The following is a 16,754-nucleotide window of genomic DNA, read 5'->3' on the forward strand; positions in this document are numbered from 1 at the left end:
TAGTGGTTTTTTAAAGTGTGGTTTAGTCTGGCTGGCGTGGCTTAATGGTTGAGCGATGACCTAGGAATCAGGTGGTCATAGTTCGATTCCAGGTCAGGATATATGCCTGGGTTGACGGCTCGATCTCCAGAGTGGGGAGTGCATGAGGCAGCCGATCAATGACTCTCTCATCATTGATGTTTCTATCTCTCTCCCTTCTGCTCTGAAATCAATAAAAAATATATATACATATATATATATTTATATATATATATTTTTTAAGTGTGGTTTAACTGCTGTTAGAACAGAGCAGCAACCTGGGAACTTGTTGGAAATGCAGGTCCTCAGGCCTTAACACAGATTTGCTGAATTAGAAACCCTAAGAGTGGGGCCCAGCAGTATGTATTTTAACAAGTTCTCTAGGTGACTCTGATGCACGGTAATTCTGAGAACTCCTGCTATAGAGGAACTTTTTACCTGTGCGCCAGGATACATGGTGAAAAATGACAGTGTGGTGCATAAAAGCCCCAAACTGGAAACTACTGAAGGTCAATCAGCAGTAGAAGAGATAAGTCGTGGCAGTAAATACAATGAAAGTATTCCGAGGCTTGTGGTTAAGGGCATGGAATGTGAAAGCGGACTGCTTGTGTTTGAATCCCAGCTCCACCAAATAGTAGCTGTGTGACTTGACCTCTTTAAGCCGCAGTTTCCTCATTTGTAAAATAGGTATAAAATAGTTAACTACTTTATGGACTTAACTGTGAGGCTTAACCAATTATGTAAATTAGAAGAATGCCTGGTACAGAAGTATTAGACTTAAGAGCAAGCTGCATATTATAATGCTTTAAGGAAAACTATGCCCAAGTTCATTTCATAAAAGTGATGGTCTGCCTATATATTTTGCATATAACAAAATGACTAAGCAGCCTACTATAGGTAAAACTATGTCGATTTTGGAGGTTCAAATGTTGGCATTGCCTCTGCAAACCTCAATTTTCACATGTAAAAATAGTAAAATTGTTCTTATAGGATTGTGAAAAAAACTGATGCAATGTATATGCCCACATTGTGTTTGGTACATGGGCATTTAATAAATGTGTTCTCTTTCCTTTCCTAATTGCCCTTTCATTTCAGCCCTTCCTTCCAAAATGCCTCTGCTGTCTTGACATTCTTTGAGAAACATTGCCAGAACTAAGGTGCAAAGTGGCTTCCTTGACTGTAAGGAGATTTGGCTTTTTCCATGAGTCAAGGTCAGGAGAGTCAGTATCTAGTGTTTTCCCAGCTGTGCCCAGGGACCAAGTCTGTGTCTAGATCTAGGACAGGACTGTAATCCTGATATCGCCTAGGATTTTAGTCTTTTAGCTTCCTTAGTATGTAAAATTCTTAGTATGTATTAGCAACACCTAAATACAAAACGGGTACACAAAGAAATAGATTCTCTTCCCTTCTGTGTCATTCCCCCACCCCCTCACCCCCTACATCCTAGGGCCCAGCACCTAGGAGACCCCATATATATATTTATATATTGCTTTGAGTTGTTAGGGTGAATTTGATTTCGGTGGAGCTTAAAACCTCCACTTCCTAGGATGGCTTAATAAGCAATATAGGTGAGTTTAGGGTGCAAGCACCTGAAACCACTGGCTGCATTTTATGCTCATCTAGAGCAGCAAACAACCTGCGGACACTTAAGAGAAGAAAATTACTAAATTCCCTCCCTCCCTCTTAACATTAGTAATCAAAGGGGACCAGAAATACATGTCTCCAAAGACGGCGCAAAAGATGCAGCTCTTGCAGGCGAACTGGCTCCTGTTCTGGCGCGATCTCGAAGGGCGGCGAGACCAAGAGCCTTCAGCCAGGAGAAAGGCAGCCTCCTTGTGACGTCAAATCAGCGGACTCGTACCGGCTTCAGGCCGGTTCCGGTTCCCCGGCTTTCCGGGCGCGCGAGTACGTGAGCGCGGCGATGGTCTGCGCGTGCTCCGCAGAGGGACGAGAGAAGGTTGGGTCCGGCTCGCGAAGGAGATGCGTGATTGGCTGAGGCCGTGCTGGGGGGTTCCCCAGCCCTGTCGGCAGGGGTAAAACAATAAGAGGGGGCGGCGGCAAAGGGGGCGGGACGTCCGTGTTCCTGGTCGCTAGCCGCAGCGCCTGGCGCCGAGGAAGGGCTGGTAGCGAGGGGACGAGCTCGCGGCTCTCCGGCTTCCGAGGTTTGACGTTTGTTGGAGGGCGGGGACGGCGAGCGAGAAGAACCCGCTGCAGCTGGTCCTCTGCGCCTCTCCCGCTGACCTCCGCGCGACGTACCCGCCGCCGCTGTTGGTTGGAGGTGTGTAAGGGGGCCTGCAAGGGAGGTCGGTGTGGTGGTCGGAAGGGGGACTGTCCCTTCGCGCGCGGCGGCTCGAGGCAACCGTCCAGAGCGGGAGCCCGGGTGTCAGAGGCGTAGCGGCGGGGACATTGATTGCTCCTGCCGGCTGCGGACGCCGCGGGGTACGCGTGAGAGGAGCCGAGCGTTTTCTCCCAGGTGAAGGATGGGAGGCCGCGTGGGGAGGGAGCGGACCGGCCCGGCGCTGAGCGGCGGCGGCGGTGGGCTGCGAGGGCACAGGTGGAGCGGGGGCTTGTAAGGGATGCGGCGGTGCGATGGGAAGGGGACGCGGTCGTGCCCCGAAGCGCGCCGACGGAGGCGTCTTACGGCCGGCGAGGGAGTGGGCTTTCCGGAGAGGACGTCTCAGGTGGGGAGCCCAGCTGCCGCACCTCCGACTCCTTCGCGGCGCCTGTCCCAGGTTCCCGGGGAAGCGGGGAGGCAGTCGCCCCGCCCGTGGGGGAGGGGAAGGCGCCTGTGTCGGAGGCAGAAGCGACGCAGATGCGAAAGTAGAGGCCTCTGGGCACCATTTCTGTGCAGCGAAACTGAATCCGGGTTTGAAGGCGCCCGCCGCTTGGCTCCCCCTGTCCCTGGTGTTCCGCGGTCCCCGAGCCCCTCTCGGGTTCATCCCCAGCGTGTTCAGAAACTGGAGCTACCTGTGACGTGCGCTTCTTCGTGCTCCCCCCCCCCTTATTTATTTATTTTTTTGGTAAACGGTCCTTTATTGACCCGGGAACCGAAAAGATGTTTGAGTACTTTGAAGAATGGATTTCTTCCTCTTACCCCACTTTTTTTTTGGGGGGGGAGGGGTGCGGGCAGGATAGCCAAAGGGAGGAACCTAAGCTTCCCTAGTGTTCATTTTGTTAGTCGAATCTGGTCGAATTTTACCTGCGTCTCTAAAAGCAGATTTCTTAACATGGCCCTGTGCCGCTCGCTTTGGAGCGAAGATAGATGTGCATCTATCATTTTCAGCATAGGTCAGTATTTTTTCCCCTTCCGAGGTCTACCTAAGGCTTTAGCCAAATTTTTTTTTTTCTTTTGGAGGGGCGGTGTCTTTGCTCTCTTAAAACAGACAAACAAAAACACACGTGCACCGAAGGTGCAAAAACAGCAAGGTTGTCCTCTCGAATAACCCCCATATGATTGTCGTGATATTAACTTGGGTTATCATCCTGGTTTGGGGCTCAAGACTCCAGACCTCGTTTTGGTCTTCCAAATGTTAGCAATGCATGTACCTGGTTCCGTGAACCATTTACTGCCATTAGGGAGCCCCGTATACTAGAGGGTAAGAAGATGGGAGTTCCTTGTCCAGCACCATATTTGGCAGTTAATATAGCCTTAGGCATGTGAGCAAGGTTTCTAAGTAAACATAGTATCCAGTGGTCCTTTCGATGTCCAAAAGTCCTGGTCTTAAGAAATAGACGGAATGATTAGTTTGAACTTAGAACTGAATTATGTGTTTCTTTGGTTATATTTATTCCCTTTGTTTTCTTAAATTTTTAGAACTCAGTCATATGATTTAATCTCTAAATGCTGTTTAATTCTGAAAAGTTATCAGGAATTGTAGGTAGGATAAGGACCTGCAGTGGCTTGCTTATTACTAAGAGCTGTTCCGATTGCGAATATTCGAGGTTGAAATATTAGTCAAGTGTGAACAAGTATTAAGAGTGGAGAGAACCAGAATGCTTGTGGGGTAAGTGGGGGTCAGAAGTAGATATACGGAGAAAATAAGTATTTAATCGTTTGATAGTCTAATTGAGTGTTCATTTTGCAACTTGAATTGCCAGCAGACAACTCTTGAGTTGAATAATATTGACACTGTTGGTAGCAGGAAATACTCATTATCTATATTTCACTTATGAGAGATCAAAAAAGAAAATTTCTATAGCAGTTACTGAAAATCTATAAATACTAATAGTGTCTTTAGATTTTTAACAGTATCCTTATCCTGCAGAATTATTGCTGTTGATTACCCACTATCAGGATTGAAAATTCTTTCCAAGTTGCTTTAAATAAGACTTTCCCACATAATTTATGCTGAGGGGTTATGGAGGTGGAGAATGACTACTGTTCAAATCTGGTTTTGATAGGTACGAATTTAAGGGTTGTTTCTGAACTTTTGAATCGAATAGAACTTAATTGACAAACATGACTTGGTTACTCTCCACTAATGGACACTTGTTTAAGAACTGATAAGGCAAATTGTTTCTCCTCCTAGAACTCTGGACTGGCTCAGAAGCAATAGTATAACAGTTTCTTGACTGCTGTGTCTCAGCTTATTGTTTAATTTCTATATGTTTTACCCTATTTTGATAAAATGTTTTTAGTAAGTTGGGTTGACACTTTTAAGATTTCCTATTATGTTACTGTCCCCTGCTTTTTTGCTTCTACCAACAATATCAAATACGTGAACAGTTGTGTCTTTGGCTGTTCTTCTAAAGCAGTTGTTTTTAACAGGTGTAATGAAAACATCACCAGAAGCATGAGACCTGATTTCAGATTGTCTCTTTCATAACTATAAGGAGGGACTTTGAGCTCCTTCCTTTTCTTAGGCTCTCTAAACATCAGTCTCCTTTTCTGTAAATGAAACTAATATCCTATCTATTTCAAGGAGATAAAGGAATATGTAGGGTACTTGTTAAACTTGAGAGCATAATATAAATACATGTTTTTATTATTGTTGGTCAGCATTTCCTCTCTTACTACTTGATCACTTTTAATAGTTTCTGAGCTTCAAAACTTGCTTCCTTACCTTTGGGGCCTAAAAAAAGAAAAGGCTTAATCCACAACTACCTTTTATTGTTTATTTCCACTACTGCTGCATGAATCTTGATTGTGATGCTTTCATTCAATGGTCTGCCACAACAAATTAGCCTTTGCTCTAGAAAGCTATAGATACATTGCTGTTTGATTGGTAAAGTCATTTTAAACAGACCCACCTGGAATTTTAGAAGATTCTAATTTTAATTTGGGATTAGCTATTGAAAATGGGTTAGCTATTGAGAATGGTTCAGTGAGAAAGGGCCTGGGCCTGAATTGTATGAGCCCAGAGTGAGGGGCTCTAGAGGGATAAGGGAGTAAGTATTCAATAGTAGAGATAAAGCTGTGTCCTAGCATAGACGTAGCCCTTGGTAATATAGTTTTTTTCTGGTAAAAAGAACTGCATCCTATTTGTAGAAATCTTAGTCTTTTTATAAGAAGCAGGATGTAGTACATTTAACTTTACAGTGCTGAAAAACTTATTTGTAGATTATTTTCCTATATGTCATTTTCTTTTGGCTTCTTGGGGGTCTTTTTTATTTTGTTTCATTTTTTAAATAAGTCATGTGTTTCAACTTCTTAGCAGTTTCATTTAGGCCCATGGTCGGCAAACTGTGGCTCGTGAGCCACATGCAGCTCTTTGGCCCCTTGAGTGTGGCTCTTCCACAAAATACCACGGCCTGGGCGAGTCTATTTTGAAGAAGTGGCATTAGAAGAAGTTTAAGTTTAAAAAATTTGGCTCCCAAAAGAAATTTCAATTGTTGTACTGTTGATATTTGGCTCTGTTGACTAATGAGTTTGCCGACCACTGATTTAGGCCATTTTCTCTAAGCATTGAAATAGCCACCAAAGTGTGATATGAATTTTTATGTCAGTAATTTGTAATGAGTGAATTTTTTTTCCCCCTCTTAGAACTACTTGAGCAAAGATGCTGCATTTCTTATTTTTAATAGGTGGTCAGGACACTCCAGGCTCCTCTGAGAGTGAATTTTTGATTGTGCATTTTGATGCTTATATATAGTGGCGGTGGTTGCAGCCAGCTGTTTGAAGTTAAAAAATTATAATTAGGTTTTATGATTATATGTAGATCTAGCTATTTTATGGATAACTAGAGACCCGGTGCACGAAATTCATGCACTGGTAGGGTCCCTAGGCCTGGCCAACGATCAGGGCCTTCTGGCTGCCGGCTGGGGCCTCCCTTCCCCAGCTGCCAGCTGGGGCCTTCCTTCATTCTACTCCGCCCCCTGGTGGTCCACGCATGTCATAGCGAGCAATAGAACTCCTGGTCGAACTCCTGTGGGGAGACTTTGCATATTAGCCTTTTATATATACAGATAGTTTCTTTAATAAAAATGGAGATGTCATTTGAGATCCCTGATATAAAGATAATTGGTGAGATACAAAGTTACTTTGTATTTTTTATTGAAATCTGCTCTGATAATTATTTTGCTATAGTAGATCGAAAAATTAACTTCACTGTCTTGCCGAAGTGAATACCTTGCCGTAACATTATTGAAATCAGACCGTCATTTAAAATTTTACCCTCTGTTGCTTTTTCCCCCCTATGGTTTTGTAGTCTGACAATATTATTTTTTAGTTTAAAGTTGATTTTTTTGAAATTGTTGACAGTATTATAGATGTCTCGCATTCCCCCCCCCCCACACACACACACACACTTTGCCCTCCTCCACCCATCCCCGCCCCTCCTCATGCCTTTAGCACACTATTGTCTGTGCTCATGGGCTATGCATATTTGCATATATGTTCTTTGGTTAATCTCCCTTACTTCCCACCCTCTCCCCTCTGAGGTCTGTTAGTCTGTTCCCTGCATCCATACCTCTGGACCTGTTTTGTTCATTAGATTCCACAAATAAGTGAGGTCATACAGTATTTGTCTTTCTCTGACAGGCTTATTTCCCTTAGCATAATAATCTCCAGGTACATTCATGCTGTCACAAAGGATAAGAAAGCCTTCTTTTTTCAGCTGTGTAGTATTCTATTGTATAAATGTATACAGCTTTTTTATGCACCCATCTACTGATGGGCACTGAGGCTGTTTCCAGATTTTAGCTATTGTATATAACACTGCTATAAACATAGGGATGTATACATCCTTTCTGATTGGTATGTCGGGAATCTTGGGGTATGTTCCCAGAAGTGGGATTGCTGGGTCGGAAGGCAGGTCCATTTTTAATTTTTTGAGGAAACTCCATACTGTTTTTACACAGTGGTTGCATTCCCACCAGCAGTGTACTAGGGTTCCCTTTTCTCTGCATTCTCACTAATGCTTGTTCTTTATTGATGTACTAGAGGCCCGGTGCATGAAATTCGTGCACTTGGGGGGCGTTGTCCCTCAGCCCAGCCTGCACCCTCTTCAATCTGGGACCCCTTGGGGGTTGTCCGACTGCCAGTTTAGGCCTGATCCTGTACCTTTCAAAACCAGATTTGAACAGTCAGACATCCCTCTCATAATCCAGTACTGCTGGCTCCTAACCGCTCGCCTGCCTGCCATCCTGATCACCCCCCAACCACTCCCCTGCCAGCCTGATTGATGCCTAACTGCTCCCCTGCTGCCCTCCCCTGCTGGCCCGATCGCCCCCAACTGCCCTCCCTGCTGCCCCAGTAACCTCCAACTGCCCTCCCCTGCTGGCCTGGTAACCTCCCAACTGCCCTCCCCTGCTGGCCTGGTCGCTCCTAACTGCCCTCTCCTGCTGGCCCGGTCACCCCCCAACTGCCCTCCCCTGCAGGCTGGGTCGCCCCTAACTGCCCTCCCCTGCAGGCCGGGTCACCCCTAACTGCCCTCCCCTGCCAGCCTGGTTGCCCCCAACTGCCCTCCCCTGCAGGCCTGGTCCCCCCCACCTGCCCTCCCCTGCAGGCCTGGTAACCCCTAACTGCACTCCCCTGCTGGCCTGATTGCCCACAACTACCCTCCCCTGCTGGCCATCTTGTAGCGGCCATTTTTGACCACATGGGGGCGGCCATATTGTGTGAGGGCGTGATTGTCAATTTGCATATTATCCCTTTATTATATAGGATTGATGGTAGACATTCTGACAGTGATAACTGATTATAGTTTTAATTTGCATCTCTCTGGTGATTAGTGACTTTGAGCATTTTTTCGTATATCTATTGGCCATCTGTATGTCCTCTGGGGAAGTGTCTATTTAGGTCTCTTGCCAATATTTTAAATTGGATTGTCTTCCTGGTGTTGAGTTGTATGAATTCTTTATATATTTTGGAAATTAATCCCTTATCAGATGTATCATTGACAAATATATTCTCCCATATGGTAGGTTCCCTTTTCATTTTGATGATGGTTTCTTTTGCTGGGCAGAAGCTTTTTAATTTGATATAGTTCCATATGTGTATTTCTTCCTTTGTTTCTCTTGCCCTAGGAGATGTATTGGTTAAAATGCAGCTACATTAGATGTCTGAAATTGTACTGCCTATGTTTTATTCTAGGATATTTATGGTCTTTTGAATTACACCTAAATCTTTTATCTATTTTGAGTTTATTCTTGTGTGTGGTGTAAGTTGATTTTTATTTTATTTTTATTTTTTTCATGGACCTGTCCAATTCTCCCATTTATTGAAGAGACTATTTTTACTCCATTTTTTGCACTTGCCTCCTTTGTTAAATATTAATTGGTCATAATGGTGAGGGTGGATTTTGGCTTTTCAGTCCTGTTCCATTTGTCTGTATGCCTGTTCTTGTGCCAGTACCAGGCTGTTTTAATTACAATGGCATTGCAGTATAGTTTGATATCCAGTATTGTGAGCTCCTCCAAATTTGTTCTTGCTCAAGATTGCTGCAGCTATTCGGGGTCTTTCTTGATTCCATATAAATTTTTAGAATATTTGTTCTAGATCTGTGAAATATGTTGGTATTTTAATTGGGATTGCACTGAATCTGAAGATTGCTTTCAGTAGTGTGGACATTTTAATTATGTGATGAACTTGGTATATGCTTCTACTTGTTTGTATCTTCCTCTATTTCTTTTTTCAATGTCCTATAGTTTTCTGAGTACAAGTCTTTTACTTTGTTGGTTTATTCCTAGGTATCTTATTTTTTTGTTGTAATGATAAATGGGCTTTTTTTTTTTTTTTCTTTTTTTTTTTAGTTTTTCTGAGAGTTCATTATTGGTGTTTAAATATGCCATTGATTTCCGGATGTTAATTTTGTATCCTGTTACTTTTCTGAATTCATTTATTAAATCTAGCAGTTTTTTGGTGGAGTCCTTAGGGTTTTCTATGTACAATATTAAGTCACCTGTGAATAATCACAGTTTTACTTTCTCCTTTCCAATTTGGATGCCTTTTATTTTTTCTTATCTGATTTCTGTGCTTAGGACTTCCAGTACTATCCTACCTAATAATGGACAAATATGCAAATTGACCATACCTCCGACACACCCACAAGCCACGCCCACCATCCAATCAGAGCAAGTATGCAAATTAACCCAACCAAGATGGCTATAGCCACAGAGAGCAAGGTTTCCTAGGTAACAGAGGAAGCCAAGCTTTCCGCCTGCCCTTGCCAGGCCTAAGTCTCCACTCAAGCTACAAAGTTTCAATTATAGAAGGTAAACAAATTGAAACAGAAATGGCGGCAGAATGGAGCTTGAGAGAGCAGGCTAGGGTTGCCCCCGGCAACAGGGGAAGCAAAGCATTCCGCATACCCTGGCCGGGCCCACCCGCTTAAGGCAACAAAGTTTCAATTATAACCCCAACAGAAATGGCTGCCAGCTGCGGAGGGAGCTCCAGGCTTGGCTCCGCTCCAGGCTACAAAGTTTCAATTGTGGAAGGAAAATAAATTCCAGATACCAGGGCCTCCGCTTGGGTTGCCAGGGGGCGTGGCTGGCCTGCAAACCACCACAGGCCCCTCGCTCAGGCTGCCCCATGCCCCAAGGGAACCCCACCCTGATCAGGGACACCCTTCAAGGCAAACCAGCTGGCCCCCACCCCTGTACCAGGCCTCTATCCTATCTAATAAAAGAGTAATATGCAGATTGATCATCACTGCAACACACAATATAGCTGCCCCCATGTGGTCAAAGATCCTACCCCCATGTGGACACAAGATGGCCACCACAAGATGGCCACCACAAGATGGCCAGCAGGAGAGGGCAGTTGGGAGGCACCCGGCCTGCAAAGGAGGGCAGTTGAGAAGGACCAGGCCTGCAAGGGAGGGCAGTTGAGAGGAACCAGGCCTGCAAGGGAGGGCAGTTGGAGGTGATCAACCCTGCAGGAGAGGGCAGTTAGTGGTGACCAGGCCAGCAGAGGAGGGAAGTTGGGGGCAAACAGGCTGGCATGGGATTGGTTAGGGGGTGATCAGGCTGGCAGGCAGAAGCGGTTAGGGGCAATCAGGAAGGCAGGCAGGCAAGCAGTTGGGAGCCAGCAGTCCTGGATTGTGAGAGGCAGTCGGACATCCCTCCAGGGGTCCCAGATTGGAGAGGATACAGGCTGGGTTGAGGGACAAACCCTAGCAGTGCACAAATTTTGTGCACCGGGCCTCTAGTGTTAAATAATAGTGGTGAAAGTGGACATAATGACTGCACATGAATTGATATTTCACAGTTGGGGTTAGATTTATTTTATTTTTGTTTCTAAGACCATTGGTATCAGGTTATCTGAAAAAAAATAGTACTATATCAGTAAACACAAGTGTTTTTTAAATTACCTCTTGGAAACATTAAAGTTGAAGAGTGTACCCTACAGTCTAGGCTGTAGGTTTTTCATTATTCTCTTTCTCTATGTAGCTGCTCATTTTTAATTCTAGCGTGGTATTTTTATGATCTGTTTCTCCCATTTCAGCCTTCTCAATTTTATCTTCAGTTAGTTGGTAATATTTAAGCACACTCCAACTTTAACCATTAATGGTCACTAATGTAAGCATACTGTCGGTATTTTTTGGTTAACTAGTAGTACTAAATGAATTTTCACACTTTCAACTTTTATTCCAGAGCCATGTTTCCTAACCAGTAACTCATATCTGTTAGATGGTTATCAAAACCTAAATGAAAATTTTTCAAATACTATTTTTAAAACTACGAAGTCAATATATGTTCTTTTAAATACTCAGTGTGATGTAAGTTTAACTTTCCGTTTTTCCCTATTTTTATTGAGTGTATAATTTTGTATTTTATAGCTATGCTATAATTTAGTAAATTATTTCCCTGTTGATGGGCATTTAGACTGATTTTTTTTTCTTTTTTGGCAATGAAAAACCTTGAATACACATCTTTGTGCATTTACTTCTTGAAGTGTGATTACTGTGTATGTGTTCATTTTTATTACTTTGATTAAAACTGTGAAATTAAATCTCCAAAAGGTTTTAACAGTTTATATTCCACCAATACTGTTTGTGAAAGAGCCTTTTTCCCATATTCTTAACAGTACTGGATACTAATTTTTGTTAATCCTCATAGGTGAAAGATAGCAACTTTGAATAAATTGCCTTTTTTGAACTGTTGAATAATATTGATTTCAGGGTACCATGTTTTTCTTATAAATGCTTGGTTGTGGTAGATTCTCCAAAAATGGTTGTGAAATGATTGACATAATGAAGCGTAATTGCATTGCTAAATGTTAATAATTGAGGAATAATTTACAAAGAGTAAAAACCACTCTTTTCATGTGCAGTCATATGACTTTGGACAGACATACACAGTCATGAGACCACCACTTCAATCAAGGTACAAGATATTTCCATCACCTGAAGTTCCCTCATGTTCCTTTATAGTTGTTTCCCTGCTGCCTCCAGCCCCTGAATTAATGTAATCCTATAATTTTTACATTTTACAGAATATCTTATCAATAGAATTATATAGGATTAACTTTAGCTTGGAATAATGTTTTTGAAACTCATCCATGTTGTTGCACAAGTCAGTTCTTTTTATTGCTGAGCAGTATTCAATTGCATGGACTTAACACCACAATTTATTTATTCTCCTGGCTAATGGTCATTTTGTTGTTTCCAGTTTTTGAATGTTTATTAATAAAGCTGTCATAAACACCATATATGTTTTTTGACATATGCTTCATTTCTCTTAAATAAATACCTAGGAGTAGGATTGCTGAATAATATGGGATATGTGTATGTTTTTTAGTTTTATAAGAAACTGCCTTACTGTTTTCTGAAGTGATTAACATTTTTTCTTTCCTACCAGCTCTCCCTATCTTGTAAACAGTACTTTTAGATTTTTATGTTAGTCATTATTATAGGTGTTGAGTTGTAGGTTGTTGGCCTCATTGTAGAAATCTAGAAGCATTAGAAAGAGGTGGTCAACTGTGATAATGCAGACAGGTAGAGGAGTGAGGAGAGGTTATTGGATTTTTTTAGTAGAATTGTGACTTTTGAGGGAATGACATTCAAGGGAAAGCTCAGAATATAATACATGAAAGGGGAGTAGAGAAGAGGACGACTAAGACAGATACGCATTTAGTAATTTAGGGCAGGATCTGACTAATGAAGTGTCATGATAAAGACCCAAAGTTGAGAATTCAGAGGAAAGATAATTATATCCTATTGAGGCAAACAGATAAACTTTTCAGGGGACAATATTTTAGCTGGACCCAAATGTGAATGCGTAGGGTTTCAATCATTAGATAGAAAGGAATGGAATGAGTATTGAAGTAGGAGTCAAGGTGTTCTTGTTAATAGACTTCTAGAATCCTGGCATTGGAGTTATCTAATCTTTGTTAGACACATGATTAGTTTGACAATATTTCTGCTGAACTATTCAGTTAGTCTCTGCAATAAATACCTGCAGTGACTGGCTATTCATGAAATAGCTCTTTCAGGTTATTCTTTCATTATATTTATAGTAGAGTTCTGGTGCACCGATTCATGCACCGATGGGGTCCCTCAGCCTGGCCTGCGGGGATCAGGCTGAAACCAGCCCAGTGCACGGGTTCGTCCAGGGCATGTCCAGCCCATCTCGCCCAGTCCCATTTGGGGCTGATCAGGGCCAGCCGGCCGGGGAGGGACCACAGAGGGTTCCAGGGCATGTCTGGCCTGTCTCACCCAGTCTGGACCCACCGGACCCCAGCAGCAAGATAACCTACTGATTGGAGCATCTGCCCCCTGGTGGTCAGTGACTGGACAAACGGTCAGACACTTAGCATATTACGCTTTTATTACATAGGACTAGAGGCCCGGTGCACAGGATTCATGGCCTGTGGGGATCGGCCGTGGGAGCGCCGCTCATCCTGGTCAGCCAAGCAGCTGTGGACCCGCCCTCTGAGCAGCGCTCCCACTGTGAGAGCACACTGACTACTACCAGGGGGCAGCTCCTCTGTTCAGTGTCTGCCCCCTGGTGGTCAGTGCACATCATAGCAACTGGTTGACCTGTTGTTCTGCTGTTTGGTCACTGGGCTTTTATATAGGATAGGACTGAACCTAAATCTACCTTTCTGTAATTTGTATTTATTGTTCAACCAGTATTGAACTTGTACAGAGTAGAACAGAAATGTCAGCTCATTTTTGACTTTATATTCATACTAGCCTTAGGTTGTTTGCTTTGGGGACAGTTCCATTATATGCTGCTAATTCGCTGACTTAAAAAAGTAAACAAAAACCTAAGTGCTTAACTAAAAGCTGAAGTTTTAGTCATGGGAAGAGTAGAGGCTAATAACTTTGGTTGATAACAGGTTTTTTAAGTATTCATTTTGAAATTGAGGAAATTTGAACATATTGTAGATACCAGTAGGAAGTCCAATGTGACTTTCTTTTCTATCTTGTGTGTATGTGTTACTTTTTCCCTTCTCTCTTCTCAGTGGGTTATGAGGATTAAGAGATTTAGAAAAAATGGTAACAGTTGACATATAAAGCATTTTCCCTGGGTATGCTTTTCAGGAATTAGTCTAGGCAAATGGAGAAGGAGACATTTTAAGAAATAGGAATGAATAAAAGGACATTGTTGAAGATACGCATGGATTTTAAGTGTGATGGGACAGAGTTGGTCAGTAGCATGATCTTGGACATAACGAAGGCTCAATAGATAATGAGGGAAGCTGGATATAATGTTGGTATTTGGGTGAATAAATAGGATGGATAGCTTTTGATCGACAAGGAGAGAATAAATTTTACGTTGTGCATCTCAGTCTTACAGCAATCTCCACGCTGTCAAATGGAGTTTAATATATTGAATTTCACTTTCTCTAAAATGATATTAGGTGATAATTGGTCTTATAAGGTGCTAGAGGCTAACAACCTTCTGAAGATCTTTTTTTGTACTGTCTTGGTTATCTTTATTGATGTGCATAGTCTTGTAGGCTTGACCAGAGATCATGTCTCATTTTGTAAATTAGGAAATTAAGGTAAAAAAAGAACATGACTTTTTATTCTGAACCGGTAATTTGGCTCTTTCTTTCTCTTGACTTTCTTATATACACTGCCTTGCATAAATAATAAACACAAATTCTGTATTAGTCAGCTTTTTCCATATCCCAAACTACCTTGTTTGGTGGTTCATCTATAATTTATCCCTAATGCTGCTTTGATGCATTCCTTATTTATTGAACTGTTAATTTTTCTACTCTGGGGTGGGGGAGGAAGATGGAAGAGATGGCAGTTGCTTGTATAGAACACATAAATTAGTTTGTCATTAAAAAATAGATTAGTCAGTAAGGTTGTGCCATCCCCAATACCTTTACTTTCTGCTTGATTTCCATCAGTCGGTTATATTTTAGCCCTCTAAATTCTGATTCACTTTAAATCAGACTTATGGTAAAGAAGTAACTGATCTTTAAGTTATATTTGTCAGTATAATTAACTTAAAACCCATCCTCTGAGTGACATCTTTATTTCGTTTTATCATCCCTGTGGAGGAGCCTCTCCTGCGCCTTAAGAAAGAGGCTCTGCATAGCCTAATATTGTATAGCCATTAGTTAGGCTTTTACCAGATGAACATTGCCTTTTCTCATTTGCCATTTCAAATTACCTCCTTTGAATAAATAATCCTATATAATAAAAACCCTAATATGCAAATCAACTGGATGGTGGAACGATCAGTCGCTATGACACACATTGACCACCAGGGGGCAGATGCTCAACACAGGAGCTGCCCTCAGTCAGTATGGTCACTGCTTCATTCAGCATCCCGGATTGCGAGAGGGCAGGCCTCTAGTTTATTGAATAATAATCAAATAAAAGTTACCTCTACTTCCTATTCCCTTTGTCTAGCTCTGATCTAAATTGAGGATACCATGATCATGATATTTCATTGACTTTCTATGTGGTAGGTAATTTGAAGTCCCTCTTGAATGAACCTTGTTATAATAACTTTTTAGTGTATTTTGACCCTTCCTTTGATATTGATAGGTGTGATCTGTACCTTTTTTTACTTTGGTTATATGTGAGAAAAATGATAAGTGAATATGTACCTTATAAATGTGATGGAATATTTGGGATAAATGAGGAAGTGTCACTGTAGAAAATCTGGAAATATGGAGGAGAAAGGGAACAATGAAGTTCCCCAACCCAAAAACAATTCTTAATATCATTTTTGTCTTTAACCATTTGAACAAAACTATTTTTAAAAAATATTTTTTATTGATTTTTAGAAAGAGAGAAGGGAGAGGGAGAGAGAAACATCAATGAGACAGGAGTATCATCGATTGGCTGCCTCCTGCATGTCCCACACCAATCACACCGGTGATCAAGCCTGTAACCCAGGCATATGCCTTGACTGGGAATTGAACTGTGACCTCCAGACACTGAACTGCTGAGCCATGAAGGCTGGATTGTTATAATTTTGACTGTTCTGGGGCTGTAAACATATAAATCATTTACTTTAAATGAAGAAAGGTTGTGTTCTAATTTTATTTTGTATTTCTTTTTTTGTTTTGTTTTGTTAGTTAATCTTCATCCGAGGATATTTTTCCATTGATTTTTTATTTTAGGGAGAGTAGAAGAAAGAGGGAAAGACAGAAACACATAGATTGGTTGCCTCATGCATGGGCCCAGGCCCTGGTTGGGGCTCTGGGCCGGGGAGGAGCCTGAACCAAGGTATGTGCCCTTGACGCTCTATCCACTGAGCCAAAGTGGCTAGGGCTGTATTTGTGTTTCTTTACCTTATCTTTGAGATTTCAGCTTAAAAGTAATTTTTAGCATAGCACCTAACACATTCTGTTCTTTGCTTGTTTATATTCCTTGACAGACTATAAACTCCTTGAGGGCTAGAGTCTTATCTTGTTCCCCAGTGTATTTAATTTACTATAAACAGTACAGTACATGGCTTAGTTAGATGCTTAATCAATGGAAAGAAAGATTGGAAGGACTCAAATTTTTTTTTTTTTTTTGAGTACTAAGATTGTTGATTTTTAGTGGTAATCATTATTTTGAAAGTATGAAGAAGCAACAAGTTAGTACTTTTTCCATAAGTGTAATCTCGCAGTCCTGTCTCCTCTACCTAGTTTTTAAAAATGAATTCATGAACATAAGGATAATGGTCCCCAAAGGAAAACAGGTGCTATGAATGGAAAATCTTGGTTACTTGTTCTGACTACTTTTTCTTATAATCTGAGGCAGCACTGGACTGTCTTGTTCTTGGTTACTTGGTTACTTGATTTTATAGTCCAGTCTGAGGCAGCACTGGACTGTCTTGGAAATAACGGTGCTACTTCTCCCTTTTGAGGGATAAAGCAGGAGATGCAGATGTTG

At 42.0% G+C, this 16,754-nt stretch overlaps 1 protein-coding gene across 1 annotated transcript in view; it reads left to right on the top strand.

Annotated features, from left to right (window-relative positions):
- Positions 1-2,680: 2,680 nt before the first annotated feature.
- Positions 2,681-16,754, top strand: part of G3BP2 (G3BP stress granule assembly factor 2) — a 31,348-nt gene continuing 17,274 nt past the window's right edge. The window contains exon 1 of the mRNA XM_054728249.1: positions 2,681-2,699. The gene's annotated coding sequence lies outside the window, so the exon portion shown is untranslated. The remainder of the gene's footprint in view (positions 2,700-16,754) is intronic.

Source organism: Eptesicus fuscus, chromosome 2 (genome assembly GCF_027574615.1).
Source record: "Eptesicus fuscus isolate TK198812 chromosome 2, DD_ASM_mEF_20220401, whole genome shotgun sequence".
NCBI classification, from domain to species: domain Eukaryota; kingdom Metazoa; phylum Chordata; class Mammalia; order Chiroptera; family Vespertilionidae; genus Eptesicus; species Eptesicus fuscus.